Raw genomic sequence first — 20,229 nt, 5'->3', positions numbered from 1 at the left:
CTTCTCCAGCAGCTTCCCTACCACTGACGTCAGGCTCACTGGTCTATAATTACCTGGATTTTCCCTGCTACCCTTCTTAAACAAGGGGACAACATTACTTTGTGCTGGACCTCCAGTGGTGCTGTTGAGCTCTTCCTGCTCTTTTTGGCTTAGGCCCTACCCACTAAGCAAAAATACCAGGAAAGCTAAAGCAGTTATTGCTGAACTACTTCTTTTCAAATTTTTCGACCCACTGCCAGCTTAGTTAAAAGCTCCGATCTCCTGACAAATTGGCCACTGTACACATAGAGTTTCAACCCCTCCCAGGGTCCTGTCTGTGCTCTCTACCTGAATCTTGAGCTACCCCAGGTAGGAATTATGTTGTTCTTTGTTCTCTCTTGGTGTGCTCTTCAGAAAAAATCAAACGCTGCCACAATGTACTATTTAGTGATCTTCAGAAAACATATTACTCAAGTGTTGCCACCATATAATATTAGTTGTTCCTTTGATGTGTGAACTATTATAAGACTCACAGGGCTACAAGTAAGATCCAAACAACTTGTGGGTTTTTATTATAACTTAACTAGAGACACATCGCACATATCTCACTCTGTCAGGCTACACCCACAACACCCTGGTCAAGTGTGACGTGACATCACTTCCCTCCAGTGACCTTCACTTACACCTCTTGAGGTGATCATCTTCAGGTCGTCCCACACAATAATGATCAGAAAGTCTGTTTTTTGTGATGCCGATTGAGGGATAAATACTGGTCAAGAACCAGGGATACCACTCCTGCTCGTCTTCAAAATAGTGTGATGGTAAGTAGCACATAGTTCAGCTTGACTGAGTCCTGCGAGACAGAGTGCTGAACTCGGGAATTTGGTAAGTGTGGGAATTTCAAGGGTTAATTTCTTTCTAAAATCTAGTTAAGTGTGAGGTAATGCATTTGGGGAGGGCAAACAAAGCAAGGGAATGCACAATAAATGGGAGGATATTGAGAGGGGTAGAGGAAGTGCCTGTCCACAGTGCACGTCTACAGGTCCCTGAAGGTGCAGGACAGGTAGAAAAAGTGGTGAAGAAATGCATATGGAATGCTTTCCTTTGTTTTGTTTTAGTTTTAGAGATACAGCACTGAAACAGGCCCTTCGGCCCACCGAGTCTGTGCCGACCATCAACCACCCATTTATACTAATCCGACACTAATTCCATATTCCTACCACATCCCCACCTGTCCCTATATTTCCCTACCACCTACCTACACTAGGGGCAATTGCTAATGGCCAATTTACCTAATAACCTGCAAGTCTTTGGCATGTGGGAGGAAACCGGAGCACCCGGAGGAAACCCACGCAGACACAGGGAGAACTTGCAAACTCCACACAGGCAGTACCCAGAATTGAACATGGGTCGCTGGAGCTGTGAGGCTGCAGTGCTAACCACTGCGCCACTGTGCCGCCCTATTGGCCGAGGCATAGAATATAAAAACAGGGATGTAATGCTGGAACTGTATAAAATGCTGTTTAGGCCACAACTGGAGCATTGCAGACAGTTCTGGTCACCACACTGCAGGAAGGACGTAATTGCTCTGGAGAGAGAGAGAGGAAATTTACAAGAATGTTGTCAGGGCTTGCATATTGCAGCTATGAAGAAAGATTGGATAGGCTAGGGTTGTTTTCCTTCGAACAGAGGAGGCTGAGGGTTGACTTAATTGAAGTGCACAAAATTATAAGGGGCCTAGATGGAGTAGACAGGAACGACCTGATCCCCTAGTGGAGAGGTCAATTACCAGGGGGCACAGATTTAAGGTGATTGGTAGAAGGATTAGAGGGGACATGAGGAAAAGCTTTTTCACCCAGAGCGTGGTGGGTGTCTGGAATTCATTAAATAATCAGTACCATTAACATATTGTTTGCCTTTGCTCCATGATCTTCTGGTCAACTATTCTGTGACCTTGTCCTGTCAATACCTTCTCTTTCGTTATCTCTTGTCCCACCCCCGCTTTACTTGCTTAAAATCTTTTACTTATATCTGCCAGTTCTGAAGAAGGGTCACTGACCTGAAATGTTAACTCTGCTTCTCTCTCCATAGATACTGTCAGAGCTGCTGAGTTTTTCCCCAGCACTTTCTGTTTTTATTTCAGATTTCCAGCATCCGCAGTATTTTGCTTTTATTCTGGAATTCATTGCCTGGATTGGTGATGGAGGCAGAAACCCTCAACTCAATTAAAAGGTACCTGGATCTGCACTTGAAGTGCTGTAACCTGCAAGTCTATGGACCAGGTGCTGGAAGGTGGGATTAGGATGGGCGGCTAGCTTTTTAGCTGGCGCAGACATGGTGGCTGACTGCCGTCTTTCTGTGCCATAACTTTTCTATGGTTTCTATTGTTCTAAGTTTGCACTTAACATGTAACTTAACTTTACCATTAAACTAAAAGTCAGTGGTAAACAAGCTGCCTGCTAGTATCAGCTGCACAGTTAATTAATTAGGTAGTTGGTTAGAACTGATTCCCTAGTCAGCAGGGCCTGACTCGGGTCTCTGGGATTCCAGTTAATATAAATACAGGAGAGTTTGCTAATGCACTTAGTAAGTAGCATGAAGATCAGCTCAACTGCATCCTGCAACACAGAGTGCTTAACTTGGAAATTTGTTAAGTGTGAAATTTTGGTGCAGGGAGGGAGGAGGTGCTGTTCTGGTCTTTTATCGAACAAGGAGTGATCCAAGAGAGGGAGCCAGAGACAGTGAGACCTGAGAGCTGAAGCCCAGAGGCATTAATTAGGGAGCAGTTACGTGATTGGTTGGTGAGTTTTAAGGTTGTTTTCCCTTTATAAACTGGGGCAGTAGTTTAAACTGGGACTGGGGAGATATAAGTATTGCATTAAATTTGTCGCTTTACTAGCTAAACTACTGAATATAAGTACAACTTATCATTCTGTAATATTTCTAAACTTGAAATCTAATTAGTTAAATAAAACACAATAAAGATGGCAGGGCAGGTGATATGTTGTAGCTGTAGCATGTGAGAGCTGCTGGGCACCAGTATGATCCGCTGCAACAATATCTGCAGTAAGTATCTACAGCTCTAGAAACTTTGGCTCAGAGTTGATGAGCTGGAGTCCAAGATTCATGCAATGCATCAGGGAGGGGAACGTTACCTGGATACTTTGTTCCAGGAGGCAGTCACACCCCTGAGGCTCGGTGCTTCAGATTTGGTCCGTTCTCAGGTACAGGAGGGTGTGACTACGGGTGAGGCTGGTATGGGGAACCAGAAGTTAGCAATGGAGGAGCCTCAGCCCTTGCACCAATCCAACAGATTTGAGGTTCTTGCAACTTGTGTGTGCAAGAGCAGGGAATGCAAGGAGGATGAGCAAACTGACCACAGCACTGTGGTGCAGGGGGCCATTCAAGTGGGGGGAGTAAAAAGGAATGTAGATGTAGTAGGAGACCAGATAGTTAGGTGGCTAGATAGTGTTCTCTACAGCTGAGAGTGCAAGTCCCGAAGGCTGTGATGCCTGCCCAGAGCAAGGGTTAAGGCCATCTTCTAATGGCTGGAGAGGAACCTGGTGTGGGAGAGGAAGGATCCAGTTGTCATGGTCCATGTAGGTACCAATGACATCAGTAGGACTAAGAAAGAGGTTCTGCTGAGGGAGTATGAGTAGCTAGAGGTTAAATTAAAAAGGACCATAAAGCTAATAATCTCTGGATTATTACCTGAGCCACCAGCAAAGTGGAATAGGGGAAATAAGATCAGTGAGTTGAATGTGTGGCTCAAAAGTTTGGAGTGGGAGAAATAGGATTCCATTGATGGGACACTGGCACCATTACAGGGGAAAGTGGGAGCTGTACTATTGGGACGGCCTTCACCTGAACTGCGCTGGGACCAGTGTCCTGGTGAATTGTAAAACTACAGTGGAGGAGCCACAGTGGATGCTGAAAAGCAAGCCATAACAATTAAGATTGTGGTAGGAAATGAAGGGCTACATACAATAAATACCTCTGGTTTGTTGGATTCTGGCAAGTAGGGTCCCGCAAAGTTATGGTTAACATTAGAAGCCCAGCTCAAAGTGAAAGTAAATTTTAGAATACACTGCTGGGAGTTCATGCAATATAGTCAGAAAACTAATGATTGCATAGATGATTTTGTCCACAGAGGTAGGGAGAATGCAAAAGAACTTTATGAATGCGGAACTCTTGGAATGCATTATGAAGTTGTCATTGTCTCCACTCCCATAGAGGCTGTAAGTTTTGATAAGATAGGGGTGGTTTATACCCCCTTCTAAGGTGGGAACAGATTTGGCAGCACAAAGCTTGTTGTGAATCACCTTTATTGAGATAAAGGTAAAAACAAGTTTAAGTTTTCAGATAAACCAGAGTAACAAACTCAGGCAGTGATTAACAGACTAACACAGATATTACCCGTATTAGAGACTGGATGGCAAAGCGCACAACTCTTTCTCTTGCAGCATTTGGTCTTCAAGTTTTTAGTCGGTCTCTCTCTCTTGTTTGAAAATTCTCTGCGTACATTGTCAAAGACAAGCCTTCTTTTATCCTGGCAGCTTTCCAGTTCACCCTCCCCTCTCCCAATCAGTGATTGGTCTTGTATTAAAGGATGCCTTTCTTAACCAACCAAGGATCATTCTTTGATGGTTGCTAACGTTTTGGATTAACATAAGTACTACCCCTTTGTGTTGACCACTTTATCTCACTGTTTTTACATTCCAAGGTTCCTATCTCATTGTGAGACAAATCTACACAGAAGCTGTTTTCTGCTGTCTGCTCTCAAGGTTTCATCCTTTTTACTGCAAGTAAGCATTTTAAAATTTGGCATAATCTCCCAGAATCCCTCTTCCTTGAAATCTTGTCTATACTGTGCCCTATTTCCTAAGTTTTTCCATTTTAACCATACTATAAAGAAGGGTTCTAATGAGGCTAAATGTTAGTTTATGATAATAAGTTAGTTATTAGTTTATAATAGCTGGATTTTAACAATTAGTATTCCAGTTAGTAACTTTTTAGTAACCTAATAATCTTACAAGACGTTCCAAAAAGATCTACTGGAAAAACCGAAAGGACACGGCATAAAGAGTGCGTAATAGGACGGATGCTGATATGAGGACATTGTGGCTGGAGAACAGTGTTTGCAATCTTTAGGTTCTGAAACATCTGTTGGTACAATATCCAAGGCTTCCAAGCAAAACAAGATACGCAGTAACTGTAGGCTCTCCCACAAACCTCATAGATGCCTGGCACGTGCAAGTCCTGTGGGCTTAGAGGCCACTGGGCCAAGCTCTGCAGAAGGACCAGCAGCAGGAAAATAGGAAGAAGCCATAGCAGGCAGCAATTCAACCACAGAAGCACTCCAGCCAGAGGCGAAGGCAGGCAAGATAAGCACAAGCACCGACCCATCCATGAAATGGGTGGACCACCAACCAAACCAGATGAGGTGGATCAATGGGAAGATAGTACTGATGAGCAGCTGCTTCACATGATCACATAACCAAAACAGAAGCTTTCGCAACACTGCAGATCATTTGCCAAAATAAAGCTGGGAGCCATCGACTGCGGGTGAAGGTTGACACAGGCGCAAGTGCCAACACTCTACCTTTCCACACTCTTCAGGATATGTACACGAGGCATGGATGTCGGTGGTCACGGCTTACAATGGATCACCAATAAGCTGCCTTGGTTCCCTAAACCTGAAATGCAGATACAAGGATTCAACCTGGTCTAGGCAGACATTTTATGTAGTGGATGTGTCAGGACCCGCAGCAGCAGGATTGCCAATGTGCAACAAACTCAACATGGTCACCATCCATCGGCTGACCCAGTCAAAATGCCACAGCAATCAAAGTGTGTACACACCTATAGAATCAATTCAAAACCTCCAGATGTTGTATCTGGGACCATTTTGACATGGTTGGCAACTTCCACAGTGATGCCATCTATCAACCTGCCACAGAAGTGCAGCATGCACATTCGGGAGAAGCTGAGAATCGAACTAGACAGCATGGAGAGACAAAGCATCATCCGCTGAGTGCAGCACCACATGGACTGATGCATTTCAATGGCCACCACAGTCAAAAAGGACGATTCCATTCGGTTATGTTTGGACTCAAGGAGGCTAAACAAAACCTTGAAGCGATGTCCACACAACACTGGAAGAGTTCAACCCAACAGTTGCAGAAGCAAAACAATTCTCTAAGCTAGATGCCAAGAATGGATATTGGTCCATACATCTGTCAAAAGAGTCACAAGAGCCGATGGCATTCAGAACCCCTTTCAGCAGGTACTGTTTGCTCCATCTACCTCTCAGGCTATTGGTCAGCCAAGACATTTTTCAGCAACGCATGGACTGAATAACAGAACGAGTCCCAGGTTCTGTGTACATCACAGACGACATCACCGTGGTAGGACGCACAAAGGAAGAGCATGACAAAAACCTACTTGCTCATGGAGACTGCCAGGCGTGAAGTGCTCCATTAAGGCAGATCACGTTAATTTTTTCAGTTCCATTTACTCCAGCACCAGTATCCACTCAGATCCTGGGAAGGTTGAAGACAGCCAATCAATGACAACACCACAAGACAAGGATAACCTACAAAGATACCTGAGTTTGTTCAATTTCCTAGCAGTGCACATTCCAAGTTTCTCGGACAAAGCATCTCCATTAAGAGAATTTCTAAAGAAAGACGTACCGTTCCTATGGCATCAATATGCATTCAATACATTGAAACAAGTGCTATCAGCCGAGTCATGTCTTCAGTATTATGATCCATGGAAAAACAACAATGCTGGATGCATCACAGAAAGATTTTGGTGGATATCTTCTTCAGGACCTGTTGCGTTTGGATCAAAAAGCCTATTGCCTGCACAAGCAAATGACTCCAACATCAAACAGGAAACCCTAGCACTTTTCTTTGGGATCACGAGGTTCCACACATACTTATTTGGGAAGGATTTCATGTTTGAGACCACAAACCCTTGGAAATGATCTGGGGAAAACCACTTACTAATGCACTGCCTCAACCCCAGAGATTACTCGTTAAATTCAAGGATATAACTGTGATGTCAGATACAAACCCAGTTGTCAGATGGTCCTATCGAACATTCTAAGCAGACTACCTAACCCTGGAAAGGCAGGAGACATACGCACTAGACTTCCAGGTTAATGTGTACAAGCCTAGAGGATGTCTATAACATTGACCTGTTGTGCTTTGATCATCACAAGCAACAGGAGTTCCGGACAGAGACTTCTCAAGACCCCGTGTTCAGAACCCTGTGGCAGATTGTTGTAGATGGGTGGCCTGAAACCATCTAGGAGATCCCCACGGATCTGAGAACATATTGGCCATATCAGGATGAGATGGGTATTTCAAATGGAGTGCTCTTCAAAGGACGTCAAGTCCTAATTCCAGCGTCACTTCGGTCTGACATACTTGGTCAGCTCCACCAGGGCCACACAGGAACAGGAAAGACGAGATGACTTGCTTGCAAGTCAGTGTTCTGGCCTGGCATTAACAAGGACATCGACCAGGTAGTGAGGGCTTGTGATGCGTGTCAGGTGCATCAAGCTAGTCACCACAAAGAGCCGCTCCAACCACATGACATCCCGTCCTTGCTATGGACCAAGCTAGCAACAGACCTATTCACCACGGGCAAGGAAGACTACCTACTAGTGACCAACTATTACTCCAAATTCCCAGTTGTTCAAAAACATCAGGACACAGAGAGTATGGCAGTGGCCAGCACTATTAGTGCCATCTTCAGTATCATCAGTGCCCCAATGGAAATGGTATCGGACAAATGGTCCACAATACAGTGGGAAACCATTTCAGGGTATGTGTGAAAAATGAGCTATCAAGCATATAATCTCATCACTCCAGTATCCTTGTTCTAATGGAATGGCTGAACATATGCTCATGACAGTAAATCACTGATCAAAAAGTGCATGGAAACTAAACAAGACACCCAGATTGCATGGCCACATCTGCACGCAACTCTGTTAGACTCCGGATTGCCATCACCAGCAGATATTCTTTTCGGTGGACCAGTGAGAACTACTGTACCAAACTATCACCTCACTAAATCATCCACAACCACAGAGCAGTTGCATCAGAGACAAGATAGGATAAAAGGCATGCATGATGTACATGCAGGTACTGAATTACCACCACTTTACATTGGACAGAAGGTGAGGGTCCTACACCCACAAGAACAGACGTGGATTCCATCAGAAGTGTCAAGGGTATACAAAGAACCATGATCTTATGAAGTGACAACACCAATGATGCAAAATTCAGAAGGAATTGGTCTCACCTCAGGGGGGGCCTCTGCCAGCTTCGCCTACACGCATGCATGTTTGTTTTTCTCACAAAGAGGCAACAAGCAATGCACCAAGCACACCAACAACTGAGGACAGTCAATCCGACTCGATCTTGGGGATGAAAGAACAGACAACCCGAAACCACACCCTCATGTAGTTGTTACAAGAGCCAGTTGAGTCAGCCGACGACCAGTACATTTCCAAATGTTGACAACACCTTAAGGAGTAATATTCCAGGTATTCGTATTACAGTTGAATGTTCCATGTAAATAGTGTTTATCATAATTTTTCTATTCCACAAGGGATACCTATCTATGTAAATATTATTAGCATTGAGCTATACAGATTTTCTTTCACTTAAGGGAAGGGGGATGTTGTGATAGTACATTAATTAGTATGTTAAGATAATTTGTCTGATATAATAAGTACAATAATTTGAATGTATGTTTATGCAAATATCATCACAGGAATTGATGTCACAGCACATGATGCAGCCATATTGCTCAGTCAGTAGCACATGTGAGCAGAAGCAAGAAGAAGTCTCCCAATAAAGCTCTGTGTTCAATCACTATGTCAACCTTTCGACTGTGTTTGCATTAAGCTGAAGCCCCAGATAATACAACAGCCCCTTTGCAAAAATTGAGCACATAATCCAGGCTGATACTTTCATGAGGTACTTGAGAGGATCATACATTGTTGGTGGTGCTGTCATTTGCATGAGATATTTAGCTGCCTCTTCAAATAGATCCCAGGCTACTGCTTCAAGGACAGCAGCTTAACTTCAAACAATACTACAAAAGGATCACTTGGTAATTCATCTCGTTGCTGTTTGTGTGGTTTTGCTGTGTGCAAAATAGCATTTACCGATGCTGCACATCAAAGTAATTAATTGCATAGGAAGTGTTTTGAAGCTACCCTGAGAAGCATGATTTTGCCGCTATATAAATACAAGTTCTTCCTTTACACAACAAAAGTTGCTGCACTTCAAAGCAATTCATTGTAAAGCCCTTTGAAAAGTTTCTATAGAAATGCTTTCTGCTGTGAGAACAGAGACTTCAATCAGATTAAAGCACTCAGCTTTTGCTTTTTAATAATCTCAGTGTTCCCTTACCCACAATAAAAGTGCACTGGAACATCCATTATTAACACAATAGTTTCAGTTATATGGAGGGACTAGGGAAGCTAGGATTGTTCTTAGCGCTGAGAAAGTTAAGGGGAGATTTGATAGAGATGTCCAAAATTACAAGGGTCAGTAACTAGAGCACACAGATTTTAAATAATTGACAAAATAGCTGGGGGGAGATCAGGAGAATTTTTTCCCTCAGTGAGTTAGCATATTCTTGAATGCCTGAAGGGAAGCAGATTCAATAGTGACATTCGAAATCGAAAATTGGATAAATTTTTCAAAAAATTTATACTTAAAAAAGGAAACATTTGCAGGGCTGTTGGGAAAGAACAGGGGTGTGTGACTAATTAAAAGCTCTTTCAGGGAGCCAGCACAAGCACAATGGGCCAAATAGCCTCCTACTGTGTTATATGATTCTGTAATTAGGCATGAAAAGGTTCCTTCTCAACCAGTCAATCAAAAGCTGTCGAATGAGTGATCTGTCTGAGAATGTCTCTTTGGGTAAAGCCAGATCAGTTACAATGAAGGGTTCACACCTGAAATCTGTCTATTTTCTCCATAGATGCTACCTGACCTGCTGAATATTCCCAGCATTTTCTGTTCTTATTTCAGATTTCCAGCATTGCTCTTTTACCAGTGCAGAATTGTCATGACTATATGACTGTCCGTCAACTGCAACAGTACAAACAATCGTACCAGTCAGCGCAACTTCAGTACAGGACAAAGCTCCATTGTTTAATATCATCAACTCTCATTTTCTTTATTGTTCTTGCATCGTCTTATGTAGTATTTACAGAATAGAAAGAGGCCATTCAGCTGAAAAATTCCATGACAGTATTTATGTTCAATGTGAGCCTCCTCCCACCCAATGTGGGATGTTGAAATAACGCACAATATATATCAGACAATCATGGAATTTTGTTGGGGTCAGTAAGATTAACAGAGAGCGCATTTGAGGTGCACAACTTTATCACAGAAATAAAAGAACTAGTATTTAGATATAACCTTTCACATCTTCAGGAAACCTCTCAAGGCTTTTCACAGCCAATGAATTACCTTTGAAGTGTAGTCACTGTTGTTCTGTAAGTAAATCAGCATAGCAATGAGATGACTGGCCATTCAACCCTTTTTGGTGGTGTTGGTTGAGGGAATAAAGTGTTGCCAGGACATCTGGAGAACTCCCTGGGCTCCTTCAAATAGTACAACCAGATGTTGTACATTCCACCTGGGAAGGCAGACGAGGCCTTGGTTTAATGTCTGGTGATGTAGCACTCCCTCAGTCCCTGAAAGTCTCAGCCTGGATTATGTGCTCAAGTCCCTGGAGTTGGATTTAAGCCCCAACCTTCAGTGAGCTGGGCTGACACAATTCAGTTGATATTGGAGTAAGACATGTGCATGTTTGGGGAGCCTCCACATACCTAATTGGCCCCAATTTCAAAAGTTGAAGGAAATTTGCACTATCTGTTCAGCTTCACTCATTAAAGCCATCATAATTTGAGAAATAGTGTTACAACCTCAGTGAGGTGAAAAATATGAGATAGTGGGCGGCACAGTGGCGCAATGGTAAGCACCGCAGCCTCACAGCTCCAGCGACCCGGGTTCAATTCTGGGTACTGCCTGTGTGGAGTTTGCAAGTTCTCCCTGTGTCTGCGTGGGTTTCCTCCGGGTGCTCCGGTTTCCTCTCACATGCCAAAGACTTGCAGGTTGATAGGTAAATTGTCTATTATAAATTGCCCCTAGTATAGGTAGGTGGTAGGGAAATATAGAGACAGGTTGGGATGTGGTAGGAATATGGAATTAGTGTAGGATTAGTATAAATGGGTGGTTGATGGTCGGCACAGACTCGGTGGGCCGAAGGGCCTGTTTCAGTGCTGTATCTCTAAATAAGTAAATATGAACCCCAGACCAATTTACACAACAATATTTCATGTTTTAAGTCTTTTATTACAACAACTAAACTGAAGAAAATTCTCAATTAACTAAATAGCACTTTGTAAATAGTGGATACCCCCAAATTACAAACAAAGGTATTTTCTTTACTTATTCAACACTTAAAAATCTCACTCCTCATTTATACAATACACAGTCCTTTTTGATGACGAAATCCTTTGTAATTAAACGTCCCAAACTCCTCCCAGTTGCAAAGGGTTGTATCTCCCAAAAAATATATATTTTAAAAAAAAATCACTATTTTCTTCACTCCCTTTTCCGAGCACATCTGACCTGGACATCCGTGATTTCCAGTGATCCTGTGGGCTTTTCACTCCTCCGCAAGCTTCGCCTCTCAAAACAGGTTCAAACCTCCACAGCCTTTTGCTGTATGTCTTCAAAGAGAAGGCGTTTTCTCTCCCTCCCTCTCTCTTTCTCTCTCTCTCCAGCTGCCACTGCTAATGGGCTCCCTTCTTACAGCCACAACATGATGGTTCATTCCTTACAGCCTGTTTTCCTCCAGAAAGTCTGCTAAATTTATCTGGACTTAGAATTCAATGATTTATTGTTTTGCTCCAAAATGCAGACCGGTAGTCTGACTTCCACAAGTTATTCAGCCTTTCTACTGTTCCCAGGTGCCTGGTTCAATTTGCATGTTCTCAACGGCTGGCTCCTTGTTTAACAACCCAAAAGTCTGAGAGGGTGAAACCCATTGTCCTTCAGGTTTTAGTGCTGTATGGTATCCGGTAGTCTGACTTCCACAAGTTATTCAGCCTTTCTACTGTTCCCAGGTGCCTGGTTCAATTTGCATGTTCTCAACGGCTGGCTCCTTGTTTAACAACCCAAAAGTCTGAGAGGGTGAAACCCATTGTCCTTCAGGTTTTAGTGCTGTATGGTATCTGTTTCTTCAGAAGTCAGTCTTTCATCTGTATTCCCTGTTGTCCTGGTAATCTTTTGCAGAGTGGAGGTGAGGTCAGCTGACCTTCCGGTCTCCATCTTGAACTTTTAAAAATCACAATCTTTAAGACGTAATCATGTGACAAGACCCAGCATTCATAACAAATAGATAAACTTTTAGGATGCACACTTCTATCCGTGAGCTCCTTAAACATTTTGGTAAGAATCAGTCTGCTGGGAGATGCTTTAGAGTATATAAAGGAAATAGGAAATGTTGGAGACTTGTGGGCAGCTTGGCTTAATTGATAACACAGTCATGTCTGAACCAGAACATTGTGGGTTTGAGCCTCACGCCATGAATTTGAGCTGATATTCCAGTATGGAGTGAAGGAGTGCTAAATTATTGGTTATATCACACCTTTCACATCCATAGGATATCCCAAAGCATTTTATTGTTGTTGAATTACTTTTTGAAGTGTAATCACTGCTTTCAATTTGCACGTAGCAAGGTCCCACAAATAGCAATGAGATGAATGACCAGTTAATTTCTCTGGTAGTTCAGGAATAAATGTTGTTCAAACGCCTGCCGTGCTCTTCTATAAATAGGGTAATGGGATCTTTTAAGTCCATCTGAGTGGGCAAATTGGGCACTTGGTTTGACATCTCATCTAAAAGACTGTACCTCTAGCAATGCAGCACTCCCACAGTGTTGCATTGAAGTCACAAACAAGCACATCCGCACAAGTCCAGAATTGGGCTTGAACTTCGTAAAGTGCTGGCAGAGAGGTGAGGCTGTTATCACTGAGCAGAAACTAACAGATGCAGTAAAGTTAAATTGAGGACCTTTCTGCCTATTTTGATATACATTAAAGATTCAGTGCCAACACTCAAAGTAGAATAGAGACTTCTCCTAGTGCCCTGGCCAACATTCCTCCATTAACAAGCACCACCAACAACAGCTTAGCATCTGGTTATGTAATGAATTGCTGAATTTTAAAAGTAATTCATTGAGTGAAATATTTTGCTTTGACATGCAATATAAATGCCAATATTTGTCAATCAAATATGAAGCAACAGAAGTGGATAAAGGGCTGTCAAAGCTCTTTGCATATTGCATTACTGAAGCTCTCTGGAGGGAGTAATGATCTAAGGCCAATAGGTCAATAGAATCTGATTTGAAGTGAGTTCCTTCATTTCCGTAACACTGCGGCCTCAAAGAACCAATGCTTTAACGGAGAAATAAAGCTTTCTCTCCAGAGTGGTGATAGAGAGCAAAGGGGTTAAGGTGACTGTGCTGCTGAGTGTCAGAGGTAAGAGAGATAGAGAGAGGGCTCTCACAGGACATTAAATGAGAAAGGAAGGAGAGTAATGGTGCTGCTGAGGATCACACAAGCCCCTTTTGAGCAATCACTGTGCGACGGACCAAGTAACTAGGCCTTTATTAGTTCTGATGACCGATCGACATATTGTAGGCTTTTAGGCTACTGTTGATAGCTTTAGCTTGGGACTGGCTCTCACTTTGTCTTTCCTCTTTTATCTCAGCTCCTCTGAGCTAATGTCTTCAGTCGATAAACCAATCACTCCACCCCTCCCCCCACACTCCTGTACTAAATTGACTGAATAAATGACAGTATTCTGGAGTGATCCTGAGCATCCAGCCACCTTATGTTGGGACTTTTAAAGAAGGTCTGATCTGGAAGTGCACTCACAGTCATTTGAGAAATAGTTTCAGCAAAAAAAAGGGAGGGCTGATAAGAAATTGATCAGATCGTGGAAAGAATGGTTAACAAACAAGGAACTTTCTCTTTTAACCCTAAACTACCTGCCACTAAATAAATCTGTTCCACTTTGTTCCCTTCGGACTTTTGGATATCAGACAGGTTTACTGATTATACTGCAGTCTCATCTGCTTTGCTTATCTTTGACTATATGTGGCAATTTTCTATAAAGTTGTATTGAAGCTGGCCAGAGAATGCCTCCTGATTAGATTTCTACTTGATTCCAAAGGGCAATTTTAACCCTGTCCACACAGCAGAAACTAGAGTGATGCAGTTAAAAATGATTGGGAAATTTACCCACCGATACCCCTCCCTTTCCACAGTCTTCTCGCAGAGCTTACCCTCTATGCAACCTCTACTCCATCTCTCTGTTGTGCTGCGGACCCAGAAGCACTGCTACTGCAACCCCCATATTGTTACTGCCTTTGTGTGAACAGATCACTTGCTCCTCTGCCCTCCATGTGAGGTTACAGCAACACTCTTTGTCAAACCCAGGAACTCACTACAACACCTCCAAAAACACTCCAGACTATTTCCAGAGACTTTGCAATGGCAGAAGTTCTTCAAAATTACCTTACCTGCCAGTTGGGTGCTTGGCTCTTTAAATAAAACCAGTGCAGGACCTCTCTTTCATCTAGACACTTGACCTTTTGTGACTGGTGTGCAAATTTGTTGAATGGACATGCGTGGTCCAAATTTGGAAAGTGAGCCATCAGTCTGACAGCCACATGAGCACTCTTTTCAATATGACAGAGGCAACTAGCAGTGCAGTGCAGAACCCCAGGAAGGTGATTGGCTTCCGCAGCGCTACTGATTTGAATTTTGTGCCTTCTGTTTTCTATCCCTCACCAATTTTGTATCCTTGCTGCTACTACTCCTTTTATCCTAATATAGAATCATAGAATCATACCTTATAAGCAAAACGATAGGTGAAGACCCAAGACACAAAGTCCAGAATGATACCGAGGCTGTAAAAAAAAAAGACAAGGGGAAAACTAGAAGTGAGATGAGAATGTTTTTCATGCAGTGAGTTATGATCTGGAACACAATGCATGAGAGGGTAAAGGAAGCAGATTCAACAGTAACTTTCAAAAGGAAATTGGATACATAATTGAAGGGGGTAAAATGCAGAGCTATGTGAAAGAGCAGAAATGTGGTACATACAAAGACTTGGCAAAGTCACAATGGGACGAATAGCTTTCTTCTCTGCTGTAAGATTCAATGATTCTAAAAATATTCTATATTGTCAAAAACCCTTGGGCCAGGAGACAGGGCAAGGGACCAGGTTTGGAAAGAAAAAGGTGTACATGGCATTTAGGTTTAACTGCCTTGCACAGACAATAGTGAGCAGGTGGAACAGACTGCAGAGGTAGGCAAGCAGTGTGACAAGCATTATGGGAGAATTGGATTTGGATTAATATTTTAGAGTGTGGACGATTGAAGGATATTCATTTCATGGATCAGCCAGATTTGTTATTTAGGATGAATTTATTGCCGGGACCCTCGGGCCGCATCATGTTTGTGGCAGCCAATCAGAGGGCCTGCTGCTCAGCACCCTCAGCAGCACCACTGGGTGCAGTGGCCACTGCTGGGTCTGCACCTGTAGGAAGAAGACACAGCGATGGACATGCGCCCTCACAAACGGCACAGGGGCCAGTCAAGCAGGCCCCAATGAGGGGCAGGGGCGAGGGTCGGCTGGTGAGGGCAGGCAGTGCCATTGCCATGAAGGCGGCCATCGCTAAAAGAGCAGGGCACCTCCATAGCCCGGAGTGCCCAAAAAGGAGGGCCCTCCCTCGGAGCCTGCCAGCAAGCCACCAGGTTTTACCACGCAGTCTCCCCATGCAGCAGAGGGCACCCCCACCACTTGTAAAATGGCAGTGCAGGTGGGAAGAGGCCCTTAATTGGCCACTTAAGTGGCTTAATTGGGCTCTGGGTGGGAGGGCTATCTGCCACCTTTCCCGCCACTAGCAAGGTGGCAAGGTGGTGGGAAGACAATGGGCATGCCACTCCCGCCTTCCCGTGCCATTTTATGGGACCTCCCATCTCCTAATCCATCCCCAAAGTGCTGGTAAAATCCAGCCCATAATCTTTTCCAGTCATGTACCTGCCTGCATTCCTAAGTGGCTCCCCCGCCTGTCCACAAATTGCCCATTTTTCATGTTTTGTATGTCAATGGACATCACAGTCCCATCCTGTGTGATGTCCAGCAGTAGTCACTAGTGATTAGCCATGAGAACCTTAACTGATTCTCTCCCTCCTGCCAACCTCAGGAGCACTGATGCCAATTATAGCACCACCACCACTCCCCAGCTGCCACCCTAATTGAGATCACAGAGCATTAAAACTGCGATCTTATATTTCTTCACATTAAAAATCTGTCTGCCATTCCTGATCACACCTAATCAATTCATCCAGCTCACTCTGTAATAACTGGTCATCTAACATTAGGAGATGTAGTGTACTGGTTTTGGCACTGGGTGATGACCTCAAATTCTACCATGGCAAATTATAAAATTGAATTCAATAAATCTAGTCATTTGTGGGTTGGTACTGGGACAAATGGCTATGAAAGATTCTTCTATCATTCAGTTCACCAAGTTCCTTCAGAGAAGGCAATTTGCAGTTCCTACCCATCCTGGTCTACATGTGACTCCAGTCCACATTATGTTGTTGACTCTTGAAGTGCTCTGACAAGCAATCATTGCTAGACAGGAAGACCCACTACCACTTTCTCAGTACTGCTAGGGGTGGGCAATAAATACCCACATCCTGACTTTAAAAGCCTGTTTTCACATAGCACCTTAAAGTCTGAAATAATCTTAGAGGAGAAGATGACATGGAGCTATGGTAAGAATTAGGAGTCACAACTGAAACCCAGCCATTAAAACCCATTACTGAATATGAATAATTTGAGACATGACGTGTGGTTAGTGCAGCATGCTCGGGAGGAACAGATGATTGTGGACCTATGGTTCACAATGCTTTCCATTTCCTGGGGTTTTCCTCACCTCATGTCTGGTTGTGTTGTAGACTAATTGATAGAGATTTGTAACACGTGAGCTGTTACGAGGATTCAGACTTGAATAGAATAAATAAGGATACTATCAAAGGTATAGGATTAGAAAATTCTCAAACTAACTTTATTGAACTATGCTTCAAAATCACAAGGATATGACTAGCACACTGACAGCTGATGTAGAGGAGAATAACACTGTACAGGACCTATCAATGGAAAATAAAACTCACAAACTGACCTCTTTCAATTCAGTTGTGTCCTCATTTTATAAATATCCCACAGAAGCTGAATCTTCCCAATCCAGTGGACAACTGGCCTTTCTTACTTTAAACTATGAGATCAAAGATTTACACAGCTGGATGATATCCACAGAGCTGAATCTTCCACACAGTCCCCAACCTTGCTCCTCAATCTCTTAACTCAACTACAGAAAACTGACACTTCCCCTCCAGCTTTCCGCTTTAACTCAACCAGGAGACTAAAGGGTTACATATTCCCTGAACTATACTCACTAGCTTTGCTCTTACCCAGCCCAGCTGGTCCCCACTAGTCTCTGTTCACAACTGGAACACTGATCAAATGCCCAGGGGAAAAGATGTAACTTCTGACATGTTGGCCAAAGGTGCAGCTGTACAGTGAAAAACAAAGCATGCCTTTTTTACACCCCTCTGTACTTGTGTTCAGAATCTGTGGCAATCAGGGATTGGTTACTCCTTGCATGGTCAGCTCTGTGAGTGATGTTACCTTTCATGGACAGAGTCCCTAGCAGATGCCAGTGATAAGGATAGAGTAGATGGCCTCTGTTGCCAACCATGCTGTGAATGGCTATCCCTCTCTCAATCACCCAGGTGTCTTCCTTAACACTGTTTCAAGGTTCCTCGCTCCCCTGACCATAATGATGACCATGCAACCAAAAAAGGTTACAAGATTCCCTTAATGAGGTTCATTCTGCCAGCGTTTTGATAATCACAAGTATTTGTACCATTGAAATGTTTGTGTTAAGAACAGATTCCATACCTGATTTCTTATACTTACAGGCTTTTGGTTATTTTATTGCCTATATTCTGTCTTAAGAATGCAGCACACAGGACACTCCATATTGATTTCTGTTAAGTGTTTGCTTGCACAAGTGAATGGCCCAGGTTGTCCTTACTATTTTTCACTCTCTTAACCCTTGTGTTCCCACAAAGATCAAGATACCCAAATTCGACAGTGGCCAATTCACCTTAATATATCATGCCTTTGCATAGCATGTATAACTGCAGTCATGGTTTGCAGCTGAAAATTGATCAGTTACATCATCATTTAAGTAATTTCAGTCATATTTACAGATTAATTGGTGTCATTAGTCAACAATTCCATTATTGTTGTATTGCCCGACTATCAGGATGGTAGATGGTGAATTAGCTGAATCAAGGTCTTTTATCATCTAGCAGTTCCTATGTTCCTTTGACAAATGCTGTTCATAACCACATCTCACATTGCTCATACTCTGTAATTGCTGGATCGTGCTGGGCACATATACATTGGCACATTCCTGCCAGCCTTACATCAAACTCAACTGAGTGGGGGCAACATAAAAAATCTCCTGCATAATTGTTGTTTTCCACTCCTTGCAGAATTCAAACATGTGGTAATCCCTCTTTGTCTGAAACATGCTCATCTGTCTTGTTACATCCACCGTGGCTGCTATTTAATGTTTCTTGACAGGTCCTTTGCGTCGAGCCGTCTGCTTGTCGATGCGAGCTTTGAAGTAAAATGTGCCGCTATTTCATCTTTGTCAGATTATCACCTTTCGACTCATGCTTCCAAGTACTGACATGTTTCAGGTAGAACTTTGCTAATACAGTAAATTAGTATGGCTGCTGGGGTAGTGTTTATCGAATTAGTGCGGGAGCTATCTTCAAGCTCCAGTAACTCTTTGAAATATGCCTCTGGTAATGAGCCCAGCGGAGTCTGTTGCCTCCCCCCTCCCCTAACTTCACACAGGGCTCCAGATTGATGAGCTTGTGACAGGGTGAGTGCCTCTATCCTATTACAGTTCCATTAGAGTGATTGAGCAATTGATCAACAGCTCTGTCACCCTTCCAATTCTTCACAGCGGGAAAAACTAATATTTAAGGATCTATTGACTTGCAAAAATCTGTTTCTTTTCAGTCCTTCCCATCTTTTCTCCCTACTTCAATGGTGAATTCAGCCAGCATAAGGTTCCAGAAGCAGCTCCAGTCCCAGATCCAAGTGAACATTCTTCAAATGAGAACATGGACAGTACGGCCTTGCTTCTGAAAAACCTCATCCTCGCCCAGAGAGAATGGTGTAGGGGAGATGTCAAGATTAGGTCACATTGACCTCTCGCCCACTGACACCGTATTTTAAACCCCCCCCCCCCACCCCGCCAAAATTGAGTGGGTTGGGTTCTAATGGCATTTAAGGCTGCATACCCATCCATCAATAATCCTGTGGAGGAATTTCCTATCCAACCCGATGGCCCTACCAGCTTCAAGCCTCTTTACCTTAAGGGGAGATGGGGACAAAGTGGTAAAGTCACTAGACTAGTAATCCAGAGGACCAGGCCATGTCCAGCGTGATGCCACTACCAAATGCATCTTCACCTCCCCTCCCCTGTCAGCATTCCGAAGGGATCATTCTCTCTGCTGCACCCTGGTCTACTCCTCCATTACCCCTAACACCTTGTGCCCTTCCCACGGCACCTTCCCATGCAATCACAGGAGGTGTAATACCTGCCCTTTTACCTCCTCTCTCCTCACTATCCAAGGCCTCAAGCACTCTTTTCAGGTGAAGCAGCGATTTACTTGTACTTCTTTCAATGTAGTATACTGTATTCGCTGCTCACAATGAGATCTCCTCTGCATTGGGGAGACCAAACGCAGACTGGGTGACCGCTTTGCGGAACACCTCCGTTCAGTCCGAAAGCATGACTCCGAGCCTCCGGTTGCTGGCCATTTCAACACACCCCACTGCTCACATGCTCACATCTCTGTCCTGGGCCTGCTGCAGTGTTCCAGTGAACATCAACGCAAGCTCAAGGAACAGCGTCTCATTTACTGATTAGGCATGCTACAGCCTGCCGGACTGAACAATAAGTTCAATAATTTCAGAGCATGACGGGCTCCCCTTTTATTTTTAGTTATTTTTTCTTTTCTATTATTTTTTATTTGTA

The sequence above is a fragment of the Heterodontus francisci genome, chromosome 10 (genome assembly GCF_036365525.1).
Source record: "Heterodontus francisci isolate sHetFra1 chromosome 10, sHetFra1.hap1, whole genome shotgun sequence".
NCBI classification, from domain to species: domain Eukaryota; kingdom Metazoa; phylum Chordata; class Chondrichthyes; order Heterodontiformes; family Heterodontidae; genus Heterodontus; species Heterodontus francisci.
Note: the sequence above shows the minus strand (reverse complement) of the source record.